Below are 16,913 nucleotides of genomic sequence, written 5' to 3'. Positions count from 1 at the left end.
GGCAGGAGAGTCCTCGCTGTCCTGTGCCCTCCCTGCCTCTGCTTGTTTGAAGCAAAAACCCTTCTCTCTGTAGTGTTCTGGCTGTTCTCTCTTTAAATCTTAGGTCAAATTCATAGGTGTTCAGGATGATGTGAAAGTTATCTAGGTAAGTTGGTGGGGCCGGGTGAGCTGAGGACCCTATTCCTCTGCCATCTTGCCCTGCCTCCCTCTTTGGAAAAATTATCCAAAGGTTGGAAGTAAGGTTAAAAGACTGCAGCAGGTCATTTTAATGTGATATGGAGCATTTTTTAAGAAGCCCATCCAATGATGGTACTTTTCTAGGGAAATAAATCTTTATTTGACTTTAGTTTTTATATTAAAGACCCAGACTCTAGGAAGTTATAGTTAACTTGCAGGTTTTACCCAGTAGAGGTGTAAATAATTTTTGCATAGTAGAAAATGTAACTTCAAAGTCTATTGTTTGTATTGCCCTGTTGGGCATTAACCAGTATATCTAATCAATCAATCTTATTTTAAAATTGCTCCTTAAGTGATTATAAGTCATGTCCAGTTCCACAAAATATTCTTTGAATCTGCCCAACCCTCAATTTGTGTGAACATCTTGTTTTAATTTTTTTAAACGTTTTATTTTGGCAGTTCCTCAAATATTGGCAGTCAGATTTTTACCTCCAGGTAAGAAGATGGAAGAGTATTTCTTGAGATATTTGACCAGCCAAAGAGGAAAAACCTAAAAATCTACTGACATTCAATTTTCCAACAAATGGCCCAGACAGATCACCCTGTATTTACAATGACCAATTATTTTATCATATAAAGTAGGACATTTTTGAGAGTAAAAGGAGGCTTCATTAATAATTATGCTGGGGCAGCAGGCATAAACCGGGAGTGTCCTGGTAATACCAGGACATATGTCTATATTACTTATAGTGAAGTTCTTCGTCAACAATCTCAACCATGATCTCAGAATTTCCAATCAGCTCTTTTGTCTGTCAATATATGAGCAGAGAGCCAAGCATTTCAATGATTTTATTAAAGCCTCTAACTTTGAAAGATAAAAATCAAAACAAAGACGTAGTTAAAGGCAACAGAGAGGAAACAGAGACCATACTGTGGGAATAAAATCCCTTGCTCACAGAAAGCACTACCATAAATATCATCAGAGAGCTAATATTTGTATTAAATTTATGAAATGAGAAGAGGATTATGTAAAAAGAAAAGAAAGAACATTCAGAGGAATCACACACACACACACCTCTTGGAAATTTAAAACATAATAGTAAAAAAAAACAAAAATAAGTGGAAAGGGTGGATGATAAAGTATGAAAATCTCACAAAAAGTAGAGTAAAAAGGCAAGAGGTAGAAAATAGATAAGAGAAGGTAAGAAAATTTAAGGACCAATCAAGGACGCCCAATATCTAAATAATAGGAAATGCAGAAAGACAGATGTGACAACAGAGAAAATGGAAAACAAGAAATGATCTGCAAAATAATATAAGAAAATTTCCCATAGTGAAGAAAATGAATTTCCATATTCAAAGGGCCCAATTAGTGCCCAGCACAATGAATAAACATGAGCTCACGACATAGCACATTATTATGAAATTTCAGACTACTGGGGAGAAAAGAAGATTCCACAAGATTTTTGGGATGGGGTAGAGGAAAGTCACAAACAAAACATCAAGAATGACTTTGGACTTTTTAACAGCAAAACAGGAAGACAGAAGATAATGGAGCCACGCTTTTAAAAATCAGAAGAAAAAATATTTCTAACTTAGAAACCCTAGACAATTATTAATTCCAGGAAAAAAAAGAAGTTGTGCAGCAAAATGGAAATAGCCAAAGGTTATTATAGTGTTGTAATGTAAATGCTGTTCTAAAATAAATATGATTACATTGGGAGTTCAGAGAGATGGGAGATGTGTGTGGTAGGCAGAGAAAAAAGTAGCAAATTTTTATCTTCCAATTTCTCATCTTGTCATGTCAACCTCACTCTGACTTCTCTTCCATCACCCCTGCACTTAAGGTATTTCATAACCTGCTCCTCTGACCATATATTTTCCAGAACCTGACCTTCATCTCTACTCTTAATTCTCTGCCAATCTAGTACATACCTGAAAAGTATGAGTAGATCCTCAAAGGAAACAATTCCATATTTTTAAAAATTACGCTTTTTATATATATATTTTTTTAAATATTTTATTTATTTATTCATGAGAGACACAGAGAAAGAGAGAGAAGCAGAGGCATAGGCAGAAGGAGAAGCAGGTTCCATGCAGGGAGCCTGATGTGGGACTCGATCCCGGGACTCCAGGATCACGCCCTGGGCCAAAGGCAGGCGCTAGACCACTGAGCCACCCAGGGATCCCTTTTTTTTTTTTTTTTAAATGCTTTTTATATTTTTGAAAATCCTAGAATTTCATAGCAATGCTTCAGGATCCAAAGAGTAGCTGTGTCAGGAAGTGGGAGACAGAATTAAGGTTTAGTTCATAGCACTCCAGGCTTCCTTCTCTTTCAACCAGATCAGCTCCACTTTTATTATAATATTTAAATACAAATACATATGGATTTTAGGCAATAAAAGTTCATCTTCAAAAATTTTAATCAAATTTAAAAGAGCAAATGACTGACTGGGTGACAGGCACTGAGGAGGGCACTTGACAGGATGAGTACTAGGTGTTATACTATATGTTGGCAAATTGAACTTCAATAAAAAATATGTATATATATATAATAAAAAAGAGCAAATATCTGACTTAGTATATGAAAAAATATTGCTTGGATTCAAATCCCATATTTTTCTCTTAATGATTGTGATTATATGATTATGGGTAAGTCACTTAGCACTCTCTCAGCCTCATTTTCACCAACTGTAACATACAGCATATATTATGAAAAAGCAGAATCCAAAGGTAAGGGAAAATTATTTTTGCATTCTCCTTGAACCTTCTCACTCTAGAATCTCAAGTGGTTGTAGCCTTCCACAAACCTTCTGTCTTCTGCCCATGCCAAATTTAGGGATAAGCAGGCAACGTTCTCTAAATTTTGAGAGACCAAAGTACCTTACTTAGGTGGTTGTGTGTGGCCTAAAGGAATTTTTGCCTGGGTCAGGCTGTAATAATTATTTAATGGCAAGGTGCCACCCTTCCTCTTATCCTTTAGAGTATGATTTACAAGCACCTGGTATCCAGCCTTGTATGACTCCTCTGCTCACACTGTTTAATTCCTGAAAGCTTATTGTGCCTCTGACACAAAAGAGAAATGTCCCAGGCGTCATTAATTTAGCATATTTCAGTTGCCCACTCTGATCACAGAATCACTCCAGAGCCTTCATTCTTAACTGCTGAAAATTAATCTGACACTTTGTGCACTCTTAGATGGATAAAAATGGACCCTGAATAATTTAAAGGACATTTTCTTAAAGCATCCAACAAAGTTGAAGTCCCCTGGTTTTTCATTTCTTCTACAACCTAAGCCCAATGACAAATATCGATGCTTTCATTTCTCTAAAAACAAAGGCTCAGTCAGTGTGCATGCCCAATGATCACAATGTATTTGCTTATCAAAGTTGAAAATCCCATTTTTGGGAGCTTATATCTATGGACCTGTCTCCTTTTGGGTTCCAGACACTGAAGAATGAGAATTGGTTCAGCTTCTCCTAAACGGTTTCAAATGTGCTGCAGTTAAAAAGAAGGAGAGACAGGGATCCCTGGGTGACGCAGCGGTTTAGCGCCTGCCTTTAGCCCAGGGCGCGATCCTGGAGACCCGGGATCGAATCCCATGTCGGGCTCCCGGTGCATGGAGCCTGCTTCTCCCTCTGCCTGTGTCTCTGCCTCTCTCTCTCTCTGTGTGTGTGACTATCATAAATAAATAAAAAAATTAAAAAAAAGAAGGAGGGACAAGCACAGAAAGTAGATTAAATGAAGGCCAAGGATGACCTAGTAGTTACAAGGACATATGCCCAGTTTTAATATTAATGGAATTCCTAATAACAGTATCTTCATAGATTTAAGTAATTCTAAATCACAAACCATAATAAACATTGTTCAAGCATATTTTCAATGGATAGATCCTTCCTAAATATGGCTCATCCTTTAGAAGATCCAGAAAAATGTTACTCTCTGAGGGTGGGTTTTATTTTGTGTATGTAGGAGTAGTTGCCTCTTTTTAACCCAGTGTTCTGCCAAATTAGGACAAACCTTCTGGAAATAGACATTTAAGAGCCAAGGAAGAATTGGGAGAGGCTGAAGGAAAAAGATTAAGGAAGAATGGTATCCATTTTACTGCTTTTAATATTGTTGATTGTCATGACCCAGTCCTGGGTCCTCTCCTTTTTTCACTATACAGTCCTTTCTAGTTTACCTCATCCTCACCCAATCTCATGACTTAAAATATCATCTCTATGCTGATGGCTTTCAAATTTCAATCTCCAACTTGATCTGAGCTCCAGACTCTACTATGCAACTGCCTACTAGATATCCCAGCTTGGATGTCCCCAAATCATTTCCAAATCAACACATCCCAAACAAAACTCATTGTCTTCTCCCACCACTGTTCCTACATATTAGGTATCAAACACAATATTTGGTATCAGAAATACAATAAACAGGTTTCTGACTTCTGAGGCTTACATTTTATTGGTAGGGAATGAGTTAAAAAAAAACAAATAAGTCTAATGGCTTTTTGATGTATATAATGTGCACCCCGATGTTTATAGCAGCAATGTCCACAATAGCCAAACTGTGGAAGGAGCCTCGGTGTCCATCGAAAGATGAATGGATAAAGAAGATGTGGTTTATGTATACAATGGAATATTACTCAGCCATTAGAAATACAAATACCCACCATTTGCTTCGACGTGGTTGGAACTGGAGGGTATTATGCTGAGTGAAATAAGTCAATTGGAGAAGGACAAACATTGTATGTTCTCATTCATTTGGGGAATATAAATAATAGTGAAAGGGAATAGAAGGGAAGGGAGAGGTAATGGGTGGGAAATGTCAGAAAGGGAGACAGAACATAAAGACTCCTAACTCTGGGAAAGAAACTAGGGGTGGTGGAAGAGGAGGAGGGCGGGGGGTGGGGGTGAATGGGTGACGGGCACTGAGGCGGGCACTTGAAGGGATGAGCACTGGTGTTATTCTGTATGTTGGCAAATTGAACACCAAAAAAATTAAATTTATTATTAAAAAATATATATATTGAAGCGGGGCAGCCCAGGTGGCTCAGTGGTTTAGTGCTGCCTTCAGCCCAGGGCCTGACCCTGGAGACCCAGGATCAAGTCCCACTTCAGGCTCCCTGCATGGAGCCTGTTTCTCCCTCTGCCTGTGTCTCTGCCTCTGTGTGTGTGTGTGTGTGTGTGTGTGTGTGTGTCTCATGAATAAATAAAGAAAATCTTTAAATAAATAAATAAATAAATAAATAAATAAATAAATAAATTGAAGCAAAGTGGACTAAAGAGCTATAGAGTGATGGGGAGTATACTGTACTTGATAGGATGATCAAGGAAGGTCTCTTGAAGAAGATATTAATTAAGGAAAACCTGAACAAAAAGGAATAAGCCATGCAGATATCTGGGAGAATATTTCACATGAAGCAGCAAGTGCAAATGCCCTGAATGGGGATATACTTGGTATGTTTGAGAAAAAGCATAATGGGGATGTCTGGGTAGCTCAGCGGTTGAGTGTCTGCCTTCGGCTCAGGGCATGATTCTCAGATCCAAGATCAAGTCCTGCATTAGGCTCCCTGTGGGAAGACTGCTTCTCCCTCTGCCTATGTCTCTGCCTCTCTCTCTCTGTATCAATCATGAATAAATAAGTAAACAAATCTTTTTTTTTAAAGCATAATGGCTGGATTAAGAAGTCAAAAGAAAAGTTATAAGAAATGAGGTCAGAGAGGTGGCCAGGAGCCAGATCATACAGGGACTTGTAGGCTATGATAAAAATAATTTGATTTTCATTCCAAGAATGATAAAAAGTCATTGTAGGGTTTTGAGGTTAGGAATGACATTAGATTTTGGAAGGATTCCTGGCCCACTGTGAGAATAGACTGGAAGGGGCCAGAATGGAAGCAGGCAGACCAGTCAGGATGCTATTGTGAAAGTCCAAGGGAGAGATGATGATGACTTGGACTAAAGCCATAGCACTGGATATAGTAAGAAGTGGTTAAATACAGTAGGTATTTTGTAAGTAGACCAATGGACTTGCCTATCCACCTTCATCCTTCTAGTCTGCAAGCCAGTAACCTAGGGTACATTCTTGAGTCTTTTCTTTTACTTTACCCCTACATATAATCTATTGCTAGATTCTGTTGATTCTACTCAGGTAAAGACTAGAAAGAAGAGTATTCCTGGCAGAAAGAGAAGCATGTAAAATGAAATAAAATGTGTAGCAGGATCAATTAAACCACAGACTATTTCTCCAGGAAACTAATTGAAAAATAGCGTCTAAGATTAAATATCACAACATGGAATGACCTTGTCTAACTCCTTCTTCAACCTCAATTATGTTAATCCCATTTCATGCTCCTATAATATACCTTGTCATTTTCCTTCACAACGCTTACCAGAAATTGTAGGTACATATCTAGTCATTGGATTATTTATTTAATGTTTGTTTATCTCACTAAGCTAAAAGCTTGGGTGGAATGCAGGACTATCTTATCTTGTATCTCTAGTGCCTATCACAGAACTGGGCCCGTAGAATACACTCTGTTTGATAAAAGAATATATGAGTGAGTAAATATAAACATAAAAAGGTTATTATAAAGAGAATGCTGACAATCTTCTATAAGCAATTTAAAGTACCATCAAAGAATGAGATTAGATATAAGAAAATATATCTTGACAAAAATACTTTTTTTTCCAAATTTTTTCATTTATCTATTCATGAGATACACACAGAGAGAGGCAGAGACACAGGCAGAGGAAGAAGCAGGCCCCTTGCGGGGAGCCTGATGTGGGACTTGATCCCAGAACCAGGATCACACCCTGAGTGGAAGGCAGACACTCAACCACTGAGCCACCCAGGAGACCTGACCAAAATATTCTTGAATCCTAGAATGAGTCAAAGAGTAGTAGCATCAGATTTCTTATAGTCAGCAAACGAGATTTCCAGGTGTTAGTACAAAATAGGTTTGTTCCTACATGGACTAAATGGTCTCTAAACTCCCTTCTAGGAGTGAAGGATTCTGAGAAGTATAATTTACAAGCCACTAAACTAGGGAGCATACACTGACTTGTTGATTTGACAAAAATATATTAAGTACCCACTCTGTACTAAGCACTGGGCTAGGCTTTGTGGACTCAACATTGATTCACATTCCCTACTCTCAACGGGCTTGCATACCAGTGAAGACATTCCTTTGAAAGATATGCATGGTATAAGTGGGCATGATTTCTTTCTTCCAGGTCTAGATCCCAGGTATGACATCTTAAGGACTGGCAACAAATTGGCCCATATATTTGTCAAGGTTCTCTGAGAAACAGATACCAGGATGAGACTTGATGTCCAAGGATTTTATTAGGAGAAACGCTTATGAGAGAAAATGAGGAGAGGGTTACTAAAGGCTGGGAGAGCTGTTAGACCACATGTTAAGTCTGGCCCTGAGTAAAGTGGACAAGGAAGGAAAGTCCAGGGAAATGTCCTGGACTTCTGAGTAGTATAAAGAAGGGTTGGTGAGGCTTTGGAGCATCAGCTATCAGAGGATTCCCATGTCTCCCAGGGATGGTCCTACCTTAATTTTTCTGCCATACCTAGTTGAGAGTAACCTGTAGGAAGTGTGACTTGGGACAAATACTCTGATAGATTTTGGAGGGCAGCAGCTAGGGCCCTTGTTCAGTTATGCTCATTGTAGATTCATTCTCATGGTTGCCCCACCCCAGTATGGAGTTATGATGACTTAGGTAGAGCACAGATATTTACTTGGAAAATGTACAGTGAATAGATTCCCAGGGAGAATGTTAGAAGTTTTCTTTTATGGAAAACAACCAAAAGAAATAGTACGACATAAAAAATTGATTACCAAGTTGTTAGTGAAGGAAGCACACAAGCTTAGCTCCCCTGGATCTATGCAAATATATGTATACAGTTTTCTCATACTGGTGTCTGTGTTTACTGACATTCTATAAGGAAGGAGCTACCTACTTTGTTGAGGGTACTAGTGTAGCTATGATTGATATTTAACATTGTTTCTCCTCAAGTGTGCTCATATTCAGCCTTCCAAACCCCATTAGTCAATTAGGCAGCTATTAGTAAATCCATAGCAGCAGATGCAAAGGGGAGTGGGATGCTGTTTTCTTTATATTCCTCCTCTAATTCTATCAATCAGGATGTGCTAGATTATGCTGCTATAAGAAATAACCTGAAAAATTACAATGGCTTGAATTGGCAGAAGTTTATTTTTCATACTTCTTGTGAATTGCCTGGGGCTCTCCTCTATGCCATCCTTATTCTAAGACCCAGGATAATGGAATAGTCATCATCTATAACATTGCTGCTCATTGCTATAGAGGGAAAAATAACAGGTAGCCAAGCATACAGTAAGTCGTAAAGCTTCTGCCCAGAAATGACATGTGTTTCATTACACTGACCCAAATAAGTCAAATGCCCACACCCTGACCTTAAGAGAGAGGGAAGTATTATCCTTCTGTAGGGAGGTGATCCTCACATCAGTGAACACTAATATAGAGTCTGGAGTTTCAATCTGGACAGTCTTGTCTTTCCCTAGCACCTAGAAAGTTACTTGGCACATAATGATGCACATAATTGGCATACATAATTGAATGAATGAATAGAACTTAAATCTGAACATGCACAAGACCCTTTGAGTCACAAGCATCTCCTCATTTCATCTCGTGAAATAGGGGTTATCTAGTCTGACAAGTACAAAGGGAAAAAGGTATAAGAAACTAGCTGGATTGGTAGTGAATGATCAGGGAGCCTGATAAGTCTTAGACAGGAAACCCTTTTCATGAGTTCAGCAATAAGAGAAGTAATGCCCATGTGCCTGGAGGATTATAGTTTCCAGGCTTGATGTAAAAAGTGCTTTTCAAGTCAGTGAATGTATACTGGAAGCCAACTTTGTGGTAAATAGAAACTGAGGATTACAGCAGAGATAGCATGGGATCTAAAAGTATTACAAAATATCGATTTTGCCCTTGGAAGTTTATAGTCCTATGGGGAAGACAAAGCATATATAGTGAAAAAAAAAACAATTTGAATAAACAGTGTGTAATGGAAAGAACATTGACTAGAAGCCAGATCAATCTGGGTTTGAAAATTGGATTTATTACTTTGTTTTGTATGATTAGGACTAACGTTTTAACACTTCTAAATTTTATTTTACTCATCTGTAAAATGGCAGGTAATAACAGAACCTATGTCACAGGGTTGTTGTGCATATGAAATGGCATAATGTATGTAACAAGCCTAGTGGATAGTTAGCAGGCAAGAAATAATAGTTAATATTTACTGAACACTTATTATGTGATTGTACAATTCTAAATGCTGTATGTATATATATGTATACACATGCATACTTCCAATGTTCATTCCAAGATTATAATATATATACCTAATATGTATACTCCTTTAACCTTTACCACAAGCCTGTGAGGTAGGTGAGATAGGTACTGTTATTATCCCCATTTAAAAGTGAGAATGCTGAGGCACAGAGAGATTAAGGTATACAGCTAGTAAGTGGGAGCTCACTTTTGAACTCAAGTAGTCTACTCCTGATATTAGGGGCTGTACTCTTAATCACAATGCTATACTGTGTTTGCCATGCAGGTAAACATGGAACATGCAGACAGCATTAACTAGTTAAGACTGTACATGGCGTAAGTGTATATGTCAGAGAGCAGTAGGCTATAGAGCTGGAAGTTAGGTCAGGAAATATTGTGGAGTATTGAAAGTACTAGATTATTAAAGTTATTGTCTTAGAATACTGTGGAGACTTAAAAAATGCAGGCTATTAATTGTAATGAGTAACTAGAGAACAATTTGAGAGTAGTTATAAACAACTGCCATATTTCTTGGTAGAGATGAGGTTTGTAGGTCTTCAAAAAAGGAGGCTGTCAATACAGAATGAAATCATGGGTGAATTCTTTGTGAAATAGGTGGAAACTGAAGATTTAACTTTTTCACATAGAAAAATGCATGAGGCACCTGGGTGACTCAGTTGGTTCAGCATCTGACTCTTGACTTTGGCTCGAGTCGTGATCTCAGGATCATGAAATGAGCCCTCTGTTGGGCTCCATGCTCATGTGTTCTCTTGCTCTCTCTCTAAAATACATAAATTGTTAAAAAAAAAGAAAAATGAGCCAAGGCATGATATGTGGAGAGGTAATGACAATGACAGATAGTCCTGACTGAAGAGGAAGGATTGCCTTAAGAAGTCATGTTACAAACTGATAACCCGAAAATAAAATAAGGACAATGGCATTAATACTTTTTATGAGTATTGCACAATCCTATTTGTTTTTTTCAATTTATTTTTTATTGTTGTTCAATTTACTAACATACAGAATAACCCCCAGTGCCCGTCACCCATTCACTCCCACCCCCCGCCCTTCTCCCCTTCCACCACCCCTAGTTCGTTTCCCAGAGTTAGCAGTCTTTATGTTCTGTCTCCCTTTCTGATATTTCCCACACATTTCTTCTCCCTTCCCTTATATTCCCTTTCACTATTATTTATATTCCCCAAATGAATGAGAACATATAATGTTTGTCCTTCTCCGACTGACTTACTTCACTCAGCATAATACCCTCCAGTTCCATCCACGTTGAAGCAAATGGTGGGTATTTGTCATTTCTAATAGCTGAGTAATATTCCATTGTATACATAAACCACATCTTCTTCATCCATTCAACTTTCGTTGGACACCGAGGCTCCTTCCACAGTTTGGCTATCGTGGCCATTGCTGCCATAAACATCGGGGTGCAGGGGTCCCGGCGTTTCATTGCATCTGTATCTTTGGGGTAAATCCCCAGTAGTGCAATTGCTGGGTCGTAGGGCAGGTCTATTTTTAACTCTTTGAGGAACCTCCACACAGTTTTCCAGAGTGGCTGCACCAGTTCACATTCCCACCAACAGTGTAAGAGGGTTCCCTTTTCTCCACATCCTCTCCAACATTTGTGGTTTCCTGCCTTGTTAATTTTCCCCATTCTCACTGGTGTGAGGTGGTATCTCATTGTGGTTTTGATTTGTATTTCCCTGATGGCAAGTGATGCAGAGCATTTTCTCATATGCATGTTGGCCATGTCTAGGTCTTCCTCTGTGAGATTTCTGTTCATGTCTTTTGCCCATTTCATGATTGGATTGTTTGTTTCTTTGGTGTTGAGTTTAAGAAGTTCTTTATAGATCTTGGAAACTAGCCCTTTATCTGATATGTCATTTGCAAATATCTTCTCCCATTCTGTAGGTTGTCTTTGAGTTTTGTTGACTGTATCCTTTGCTGTGCAAAAGCTTCTTATCTTGATGAAGTCCCAATAGTTCATTTTTGCTTTTGTTTCTTTTGCCTTCGTGGATGTATCTTGCAAGAAGTTACTATGGCCGAGTTCAAAAAGGGTGTTGCCTGTGTTCTCCTCTAGGATTGTGATGGAATCTTGTCTCACATTTAGATCTTTCATCCATTTTGAGTTTATCTTTGTGTATGGTGAAAGAGAGTGGTCTAGTTTCATTCTTCTGCATGTGGATGTCCCATTTTCCCAGCACCACTTATTGAAGAGACTGTCTTTCTTCCAAGGGATAGTCTTTCCTCCTTTATCGAATATTAGTTGACCATAAAGTTGAGGGTCCACTTCTGGATTCTCTATTCTGTTCCACTGATCTATGCGTCTGTTTTTGTGCCAGTACCACACTGTCTTGATGACCACAGCTTTGCAGTACAACCTGAAATCTGGCATTGTGATGCCCCCAGATATGGTTTTCTTTTTTAAAATTCCCCTGGCTTTTCGGGGTCTTTTCTGATTCCACACAAATCTTAAAATAATTTGTTCTAACTCTCTGAAGGAAGTCCATGGTATTTTGATAGGGATTGCATTAAACGTGTATATTGCTCTGGGTAACATTGACATTTTCACAATATTAATTCTGCCAATCCATGAGCATGGAATATTTTTCCATCTCTTTGTGTCTTCCTCAATTTCTTTCAGAAATGTTCTATAGTTTTGAGGGTATAGATCCTTTACATCTTTGGTTAGGTTTATTCCTAGGTATCTTATGCTTTTGGGTGCCATTGTAAATGGGATTGACTCCTTAATTTCTCTTTCTTCAGTCTCATTGTTAGTGTATAGAAATGCCACTGATTTCTGGGCATTGATTTTGTATCCTGCCACGCTACCGAATTGCTGTATGAATTCTAGCAATCTTGGGGTGGAGACTTTTGGGTTTTCTATGTAGAGTATCATGTCATCGGCGAAGAGGGGAGTTTGACTTCTTCTTTGCCAATTTGAATGCCTTTAATGTCTTTTTGTTGTCTGATTGCTGAGGCTAGGACTTCCAGTACTATGTTGAACAGCAGTGGTGAGAGTGGACATCCCTGTCTTGTTCCTGATCTTAGGGGAAAGGCTCGCAGTGCTTCCCCATTGAGAATGATATTTGCTGTGGGCTTTTCGTAGATGGCTTTTAAGATGTCGAGGAAAGTTCCCTATATCCCTACACTCTGAAGAGTTTTGATCAGGAATGGATGCTGTATTTTGTCAAATGCTTTCTCTGCATCTAATGAGAGGATCATATGGTTCTTGGTTTTTCTCTAGCTGATATGATGAATCACATTGATTGTTTTACGGGTGTTGAACCAGCCTTGTATCCCAGGGATAAATCCTACTTGGTCATGGTGAATAATTTTCTTAATGTATTGTTGGATCCTATTGGCTAGTATCTTGTTGAGAATTTTTGCATCCATGTTCATCAGGGATATTGGTCTGTAATTCTCCTTTTTGGTGGGGTCTTTGTCTGGTTTTGGAATTAAGGTGATGCTGGCCTCATAGAACGAATTTGGAAGTACTCCATCTCTTTCTATCTTTCCAAACAGCTTTAGGAGAACAGGTATGGTTTCTTCTTTAAACGTTTGATAAAATTCCCAGGGAAGCCATCTGGCCCTGGACTCTTGTGTCTTGGGAGGTTTTTGATGACTGCTTCAATTTCCTCCCTGGTTATTGGCCTGTTCAGGTTTTCTATTTCTTCCTGTTCCAGTTTTGGTAGTTTGTGGCTTTTTAGGAATGCGTCCATTTCTTCTAGATTGCCTAATTTATTGGCGTATAGCTGTTCATAATATGTTTTTAAAATTGTTTGTATTTCCTTGGTGTTGGTAGTGATCTCTCCTTTCTCATTCATGATTTTATTAATTTAAGTCTTCTCTCTCTTCTTTTTAATAAGGCTGGCTAATGGTTTATCTATGTTATTAATTCTTTCAAAGAACCAACTCCTGGTTCTGTTAATCTGTTCCATAGTTCTTCTGGTCTCGATTTCGTTGAGTTCTGCTCAAATCTTTATTAACTCCCTTCTTCTCTTGGGTGTAGGATCTATTTGCTGTTTTTTCTCTAGCTCCTTTATGTGTAAGGTTAGCTTTTGTATTTGAGTTCTTTCCAGTTTTTGAATGGATGCTTGTATTGTGATGTATTTCCCCCTTAGGACTGCTTTTGCTGCATCCCAAAGATTTTGGATGGTTGTATCTTCATTCTCATTAGTTTCCATGAATCTTTTTAATTCTTCCTTAATTTCCTGGTTGACCCTTTCATCTTTTAGCAGGATGGTCCTTAACCTCCACGTGTTTGAGGTCCTTCCAAACTTCTTGTTGTGATTTAGTTCTAATTTCAAGGCATTATGGTCTGAGAATATGCAGGGGACGATCCCAATCTTTTGGTATCGGTTCAGACCCGATTTGTGGCCCAGTATGTGGTCTATTTTGGAGAAAGTTCCATGTGCACTTGAGAAGAATGTGTATTCAGTTGAGTTTGGATGTAAAGTTCTGTAGATATCTGTGAAATCCATCTGGTCCAGTGTATCATTTAAAGCTCTCGTTTCTTTGGAGATGTTGTGCTCAGAAGACCTATCGAGTATAGAAAGAGCTGATTGAAGTCACCAAGTATAAGTGTATTATTATCTAAGTATTTCTTCACTTTGGTTAATAATTGATTGATATATTTGGCAGCTCCCACATTCGGGGCATATATATTGAGGATTTTTAAGTCCTCTTGTTGAATAGATCCTTTAAGTATGATATAGTGTCCCTCTTCATCTCTCACTACAGTCTTTGGGGTAAATTTTAGTTTATCTGATATAAGGATGGCTACTCCTGCTTTCTTTTGAGGACCATTTGAATGGTAAATGGTTCTCCAACCTTTTATTTTCAGGCTGTAGGTGTCCTTCTGTCTAAAATGAGTCTCTTGTAGACAGCAAATAGATGGGGCCTGCTTTTTTATCCAGTCTGAAACCCTGCGCCTTTTGATGGGGTCATTAAGCCCGTTCACATTCAGAGTTACTATTGAGAGATATGAATTTAATGTCATCATGATAACTATTCAGTCCTTGTTTTTGTGGAATGTTCCACTGAACTTCTTCTTAAAGGGGAATTTTAAGAGTCCCCCTTAAAATTTCTTGCAGAGCTGGTTCGGAGGTCACATATTCTTTCAGTTCCTGCCTGTCTTGGAAGCTCTTTATCTCTCCTTCCATTTTGAATGAGAGCCTTGCTGGATAAAGTCTTCTTGGTTGCATGTTCTTCTCATTTAGGACCCTGAATATATCCTGCCAGCCCTTTCTGGCCTGCCAGGTCTCTGTGGAGAGGTCTGCTGTTACCCTAATACTCCTCCCCATAAAAGTCAGGGATTTCTTGTCTCTTGCTGCTTTAAGGATCTTCTCTTTATCTTTGGAATTTGCAAGCTTCACTATTAAATGTCGAGGTGTTGAACGGTTTTTATTGATTTTAGGGGGGGATCTCTCTATTTCCTGGATCTGAATGCCTGTTTCCCTTCCCAGATTAGGAAAGTTTTCAGCTAGAATTTGTTCAAATACATATTCTGGCCCTCTGTCCCTTTCGGCGCCCTCGGGAACCCCAATTAAACGTAGGTTTTTCTTCCTCAGGCTGTCGTTTATTTCCCTTATTCTATCTTCATGGTCTTTTAATTGTTTGTCTCTTTTTTCCTCAGTTTCCCTCTTTGCTATCAACTTGTCTTCTATGTCACTCACTCGTTCTTCCACCTCGTTAACCCTCGTCATTAGGACTTCTAGTTTGGATTGCATCTCATTCAATTGATTTTTAATTTCTGCCGGATTAGCTCTAAATTCTGCAGTCATGAAGTCTCTTGAGTCCTTTATGCTTTTTTCTAGAGCCACCAGTAGCTGTATAATAGTGCTTCTGAATTGGCTTTCTGACATTGAATTGCAATCCAAATTTTGTAACTCTGTGGGAGATACGACTGTTTCTGATTCTTTCTATTGAGGTGAGGTTTTCCTTCTAGTCATTTTGCTCAGTGCAGAGTGGCCAAAAGCAAGTTGTACTGGGAAAAGGAGAAAAAGAGGAGAGAAAGAAGGAAAGAAAAGAGAAAGAGAAAAAAAAGGAAGAAAAAAACGAAAAAAAAAAGAAAAAGAGAAAGAAAAAGAAAGAAAGGAGAAAAAGGGGGTGGGGGAAGGAAACAAATCAAAAAGCAAAAAAAAAAAAAAAAAAAAAAAAAAAGAACCACGGGGGAGTATCTTCTGATTGTACTTTAAGTCCCTTGACTTCCCCTGGAACTTGTCCGTCTAGCTGGTCTTCTGGGGGAGGGGCCTGCTGTGCTGATTTTCAGGTGTTAGCACTTGGGGGAGCTGCTGTGCCCCTGCCTGGTGCAGGGCTCAGTGGGGGTTGTTTACCCCGTGAGGCCCCAGGAGCAACAGCCCTAGTGGCGGGGCCAGCTCTGGAAACCTGGATTCAGCTCCGGCAGTAACTCCGGAGCTCTCCGTCTGCAGGGCCTGGAGGCCCCGGGGCGGGGCCGCTGATCTGCTCAGCTCGGGGCAGGAGCGTCCTTGCTGTCCTGGGCCCTCCCGGCCTCTGCCTGTCCCGGGGGAGGCGGGATCCTGGGCTGTGTCCCGGCGCCCTGTGCTCCGGAGCCTGCGCTGGTGGATTCGCGCTCCCGGGCCGCGCAACCCCCTCCGCGGAGCCGCTGCCCAAGCCCCCCGGAGCTGCTCCTGGAACCGCGCAGCCCCCTCCGCAGTGAGCCTCTTCCTCTGCCCGAGCCCCTCCGAGCTGCTCCCGGGGCCGCGCAACCCCCTCTGCGGAGCCGCCCCCGAGCCTCTCCGAGCTGCTCCGGGTCCGCCGTGCTCGCTGCAGCCCTTAGGGAGCTCGGCCACTCTCCTGGGCGCGCAGTTGCTGCTACTGTCCCGGGGAGCCCGAGGGCATCCCCTCCCTTCTGGGTCCTGCTCCAACTCCCTGTGAGCCCCTTTCCCCCGGGAAGGTTGGTTCAGCTCTTGCTCCTCCGGGACGGGGCTCTCCTGTCCTGGGGACACTCGCCCCGGCCTCAGCCCGGCTCCTCGCGGGGCCCCTCCCCCTTGGAGGCCTTTGTGTCTTTATTTCTTTGTTCCCGTCTTCCTACCTTGATAGAAGCGCGAACTCTTCTCACTGTAGCATTCCAGGTGGTCTCTCTTTAATTCTCAGGCCGAATCATAGATTTTCAGGATAATTTGAAGGTTTTCTAGGTAATTTGGTGGAGACAGGTGATTTGGGGACCCTACTCTTCCGCCATCTTGCCCCTCCTCCTCGCACATTCCTATTTGTACCATTCAGTAGTCTGTGGTAGAAGGAGCACTGGACTGAGAGTCTGTGAACCTATGTCCATACACCTCTGCTATCACATACTACCCAGGTAACCTTGGGCACATAGCTGACCTATGAAATTGGCAGAACAAGTTTCATTTTTTTAAGCATTTTTCTCAGAGAAAG

The 16,913-nt window shown here is 40.2% G+C and overlaps 1 protein-coding gene across 5 annotated transcripts in view; it reads left to right on the top strand.

Moving 5' to 3' along the window:
• The window catches only part of RTL4 (retrotransposon Gag like 4), a 494,612-nt gene that overhangs the window by 217,197 nt on the left and 260,502 nt on the right, over positions 1-16,913 (top strand). The window lies entirely within an intron of this gene.

Source organism: Canis lupus, chromosome X (genome assembly GCF_048164855.1).
Source record: "Canis lupus baileyi chromosome X, mCanLup2.hap1, whole genome shotgun sequence".
NCBI lineage: Eukaryota > Metazoa > Chordata > Mammalia > Carnivora > Canidae > Canis > Canis lupus.
Note: the sequence above shows the minus strand (reverse complement) of the source record. Positions and strands in the feature narration are given on the sequence as shown.